We start from the raw sequence: 6,000 nt of genomic DNA, 5'->3' as shown, positions 1-6,000 counted from the left end.
CACTTCTCATACACAAACTGAAGGTTGAGAACTGTAGTTGTCATTCTGAGCTCGTGAAAGGAGCAGGAACTTCCTTTACCACCCACATGTGAGAAGCACTGCAGAGTTGCTTGGGTAAAATCTTTGCCATGCTCCATGATTGTAAGAGGACAAGCTCTAATTTACAGGATTTCAATTCAGAGAGAAGTGAAAACCCACAGCCTGCCCCTTTTACCCTCTCTGTTTTCTGGTTCCTAAATGGAAGTAAGGTTTGCTTTGGATTAGGTGTCTTCACTCCAGCATTCCTTGGCACCAGTTACGAGTCCTTTGGTTGCACTACTGCAAGCCCCTAACATGTGTTTGCAGCTGAATGTGTGCCTAAGCAATGTGCCCGAGCTGAGTTAAGCTTTAGTTAGGTGAATGAGGTCTCATTTCCTCAGTATGGGAAAGACATGGATCTGTTGGAGTGGGTCCAGAGCAGGGCCACAGAAGTGATCAGAGGGATGGAGTATCTCTTCTCTGAGGAAAGGCTGAGAGGTCTGAGAGTGTTCAGCATGGAGAGTAGGAGGCTCTGAGAAGGCCTTTTAGCACCTTGCAGTACCTGAATGGGGCTTAAAAGAAAGATGGGGACAGACTGTTTGGTAGGGCCTGTAATACAGGACATAGGGCAATGGTTTTAAATGAAAAGAGGGCAGATTCAGATTAGATAGAAGATAAATTAAACAATAAATGTGGTGAGATGTTGGCACAGGTTACTCAGCGAAGCTGTGGATGATCCATCCCTGGAAACATTCAGGGCCAGGTTGCATGGGGCTCTGAGCAACCTGGTCTGGTTGAAGATCCCTGAGGACTGGCCTTTGAAGGTCTCTTCCAAATCCAACTATCCTGTGATTCTGTGATCCAACCACTCCCTTCCTCCCAGAGGGGCACTGTAGGATACATCAGGGAACTGGGATCTTGCTTGGCCCTTGTGCTCCTCTGGAGCTGCTACTTGAGTGGGGTTGTCACCCAAGTGCAAAGTCATCCAAGTGACCTCACTAGTCTTCAGTTGAGGAGCAGCACAGGTCAATTTACACAGCATTAGTCTGCTTGGAAACCTCTGTTCTCCCTGCTCATGTAGAACAGATTATCAGACTGAAAAGATGACTTAATTTGTATCACCAAAGATATCAGTGTAAGAATACAAACATTTATTTTGTTTTTAATAGAGTTCAGTTTGGACTCCCCTCACTGTTTTTATGTATATAGCCAAGTATGAACAATGATATAAAAAAAAGGCATGTAGATTCTGAGCAGGTAAAAGAAGTATTCAAGATATATCACCTTTATTCCCGAGCCATTTTAGTTATGCTGGAATTACATCAGGAATAACTCATGGCAGCCAGGAAAATCAGAACTAGGTTAATGTGCTGAATAAAGCCAGCAGATACAATCTTATTCTTGTTCGTGTCACTCTCAGAAACTCTCCTTTTTTCCAGGTTGCCCACTAGGAAGCTCTTATTGTTAGAGTAAAAAGAGATTTCACTGCTTCTTATGCATTCTTCATTTTTAGTCTTCATCTGAAGAAGAGTAGCAATAGTGCTCTACTTAGATAGATAAGAAGAAAACTAACAGAAAGAGTCCAAGTTCAAGCAAGCTTCATCATTTCCTTAGTCTATCCTCCAGGAACAGAATTATTTTCTGATACATTTTCCACTACTTTATTCAATCCACTTTTTAAATAAATCAAGCAATTGATCTACAATACTACCCTGGAAATTGAATCAACTCAAAGAAACTCACTATACAACTGACATTTTCTCTTTTTGCTTCCCTGCTATCACCAATTTCCCTGCTTCACAGGAGCGCAGCAGCATGGGTTTAATCAGAGATGGACTGGTGGGAATTGCTTTGAGAGGAGCAGGTCCCCTAAAAAGCCTTTAGGAATGACAAATGTTGAGGAGATAAGCATAGATGCAGAAGTGAGGTTAACAAGTCAGTGTAATTTACCAGTTACTTCTGCTTGAGTATGTTCCTTTGCCACTGCATTTATAGGAAGCATAGATGAAGTGCTGCAACATGCAAAGAAAACAACAATAATTCAGCCAGTTTTCATAAGCCTTTTCTCTCTCAGTGAGAGATAACACCCCCACAGGCAGTGCATTAACATTATCATTTCTGTAACAGTGCTGTCTCCTGGCCCCAGCAGAGATCACGGCCACATCTGCTTGGAGCTACAAACACATGTGCTGAAGGTCTATCTCTGTTTCACAGTGTTTGTGCAGTTATATAAGAAAATTAAAGAGATGTGGAAAGTTAGTATTGCTGTCATCATTTTATAGGGAGGAGGTGGAGGAAATAAAGCACAGACAATGTTACCAAGTGCCCTAAAGCCCCCTAAAACTTCATCTTGGAAACAAAATACAACCAGGCTGATGGCCGCACGTAGTGGCAAAGAGCAAGACCCAAGGGAAGATAGGCAAGTCATGATTTGCCTCAAAAATAAAATCAGTGACATGGAATTAAATGCACAAATTTTACGTGTGTTAGAAAGGTTTTAAAAGTCAGTAAGCATAGTATGAAATTACAGAAATCACATTTTAAAAATGTCACATTGTCTTACTTATAGCATTTTGAGCTTTCACATATGTAATAAACTACATGTTGAAATGAGAGCTACAAATATTGAAAGTATTTCAGTACAGGATCAGTGTCTCTGGGATGCACAGCAGAATTAGATAGATAACCCAGCTTACACACCCCCCCATTTCCTAGTTATAAGTCTTTGCTCATCTTGTGACTTGCCTTCTGCTAATGAGGTAGCAATCAATAGAAGCACTACAGCACATAGGAGATTAATATTGGAAAATAGTTGCAGCCTTCCTATCAGATACCTCTGGCAAGCATTGATTGCTGCTGATTATACCTGATGTGCATGAGCAATTGTCCTGCAAGATTCACATCAGTACCTGAGAAAGCACAAAGATGCTCAACAGTAATAACAGCTCAGCAGTGAGGCTGTTACTGCCATCTCAGGATATTGTGGGTTATAAAAATCTTAACTCAGTCCTTCTCCCATGGTTGTAAATGGCTTCTGGGATAGCAAGAAGTTATCCTCATTGCCTTATCATCCTTATGCCTTATCAACTCTGTCTGGGTTCAAGGTGTCATCATCATCATCCTCATCACCAAACAGTTTGGGTTGGAAAGGACTTTAAAGGGTCCACCTTATTCTCAGGGAGACGGTGGCACATCCAGCTCTAGGCCAGGACAAGTGGAGCCCAGGTGTGACCAAGTAGCTCCTCCTTCGCCACTCACTGCAGTCTCTCCAGTGCTTTGGCCAATGGAAATGTAATTGATTCCTAATGATGGAAAGATAGCTTTTTTGGAGGGGGTCTGTCCCTCTTCCTTACCATTGCTTCCTTGTCCACATCCCATCATTCCAGTGCTGCAGCCTGCAGCACACTGTGCATACTGGGTATGCTTCTCCAGCATGTTTGTTTCCAAATCTGGAAAAATGTGTATCCATATGGGAGGTCTCCAACATGCTGTGAAAACTGAGTGCAGAAAAGGCCTCGGCCACCCAGTCATGGACCTTCAAGGGCACCCTGGGAGGAGATGCTGGGAGGCTGCAGAAACCTCTGTATTGCTCACCGTGCTCACCAGCCAACAGGAACAAGAATATCCATTGCTCTTCCAAGGCTGGAAGCCATTGCACTTGCATACATAATGTACTTTTGGCTTCCCTTAATGCAATGCAGCAAATGAAAAAGAGCATGAGAGCCAAAGTGTACAATTAGCATGAGCATCCAACTAGTCAAGTAGAGTAAGAGACCTGAATCATCTGTCAGTCTCAACGAGCATGGCTCTCATGAACTTTTCCATAAGGACTTTGGCAAATAATGAAAAAAGTCACAGCAGGGCAATATTACACCCTCCCACCTTTTTTTTCTATTTTCCCCCTTTGTGTATTTTCCTTGGGAAAAAAATTTTTTTGAGAGAAAGCTGCAGGAAATGTCCAGCTGACTCAGGTCTTGAGAATTTCCCCCAAGATCTCATTTGTTTTGTTCTGCTCTGCGTCCCAAAGTATACAGACTGTGTATTTGCTCAGTGTCTGTATCTCTGCAAATTCACTGCTCGCTGTGAGTGTTAACATGTTTAATAATTCATCTTCAATTGCAACAACTATTTGGCCATTCAGATCAGGGTTTTACTTTCTAAAACCACCCCATGCATTTGCCAAGCTGACCCTTTCTACTCATACTGATCAGGAGAGTTATTGATTGAATAAGCTTGCATATGCTTTTGCTCGTATTTGTGGTATTTCAAGGACAAAATTCTCTTATCTTTTTGGATGATGCTGAGATGGAAACAAAATTGTTACATCTGGTGAGAGTTAATTATATTTCAAATCTGTTGCAGTTGAGTTGGCTTGGCCAATAAATGCTAAATAGAACATGCTCAGTGTTTGAAGACTGAGACTATTTTTTTGGTGGGAGTTAGTTTTGTAAGTTAATTGCTCCATGGAAAGACAAAAAATAAGCTTTTGACAACCAGTTTTGAAAACCTTCGCTCTTTGCTGGATAAAAACCTGAACAGTACTGAGACCAAATGTAACTTGGGTTTGTATTCCTCCAAGGGCATTGCACTGGGGCACATGGTCTGGCACACAGGTCAAGGGAAGGTAAGAAATCACTGTCTGTCCTTACTCAGCATAATCTCACACAACTGTGAATTTGAAGCTCAAGCTTCCTTCTGAATAAGGCCTGAAATAATTTTGTATTTGCTTTTGTCTATATCACATATCAGTGAGGAACCTGAGACGTGGAAAGAAGCCTGAATGGAACCAAGGCATTCCTAGTTTCAATTTATCATCTGCCTAAGGAGATTGAAGATTTAGCTCCTCTGAACCTTCAGCAGCACAGGGAGGAGGCAGGCAGGTCAGGCAGAGAGCTTTTTCAATAGCAAGAGAACTCCATGCTGGAAATAACATCAGTTCATTGATGTCCAGAGGCAAGAGATGAGAAGTGGTTCCTAAAACACCCAAGAAGAGATACATCATCCTCTGAGTGCTGGGTGAAACAAACAAACAAACAAACACAACAACCTGAATGCTTCTGAATATAGGAAGCATTGTGTTAATAAATTTCAAAATTAGCCCTATAAACCTAAGAAATCCATGGTTTTGACTGTACTGCTCAGCAGCACACTAATAAAATCCTACCCTAACACATTATTTGGCACAGTCATGGGTTAGAGTCATGGATACTGAATCTTTTCCATCCTCAGGCTGCCTGATAGTTTTGTGGTGAACCAGTGATGATAGATAACTGCACAGCCAGGGTTGGGCAGGACAGACCAGGGCTCACCTACTCCTTCCCCTTAGACACCTCTGTGGATTTAATATTAAGTGTGGTTTGGTCACTGGGTGGTCTATCTGCAGATCAGCTCTGCTTCCAAAAAGATCAATGAGAAGATGCCTGTGAATTTTCCATGGCCAGAACCTGTGTGAATTAGGAAATAGCACTTGCAATGGCTGAGAAAATTTGTATGTGAATGTCTTTGTGAAGACAATTCTGAAGTCAGTGGGACTCATCAAGATCCATAAAGTGCTTCTGAGTCCTGTTTATTTTCCTAAATGCCTGTGCTTTGCATTTTGAGTCATCCCTGCCAAGGTGCTACCTGATGCATTTCCTGCAGGACACAATTACATCTTTGCTGCAGAGATGGGTTGAAACAGTAGCTTGACTGCAAGGTCAACTAGTCCTTGATATGCCAGAAGATGTTGAGGCAGGTGGGAAATGAAGTTAGTGATTGTGGTCTTGATCTTGTGAAAACACCCAGTAAGAGATACCCTGTTGCATGAAGAGCCCCTCTGGTCCTAGGAAAACAAGTAACCAGGAATGTCTGTTGGCTTGCATGAATGCAAGAGTCTGAAGTTACAGGAGCACTTGAATCAGTGTAAAAGCTGCATGAAAAGCTGCATGTCTTTCAGGATCAGGCTATAGATGCCTACTGTGACCCATTCTTTAATTTTAAATA

Source organism: Motacilla alba, chromosome 1 (genome assembly GCF_015832195.1).
Source record: "Motacilla alba alba isolate MOTALB_02 chromosome 1, Motacilla_alba_V1.0_pri, whole genome shotgun sequence".
In the NCBI taxonomy this organism is placed as follows: domain Eukaryota; kingdom Metazoa; phylum Chordata; class Aves; order Passeriformes; family Motacillidae; genus Motacilla; species Motacilla alba.
The sequence above is the reverse complement of the archived record's forward strand: the minus strand, read 5'-3'. Positions refer to the sequence as shown.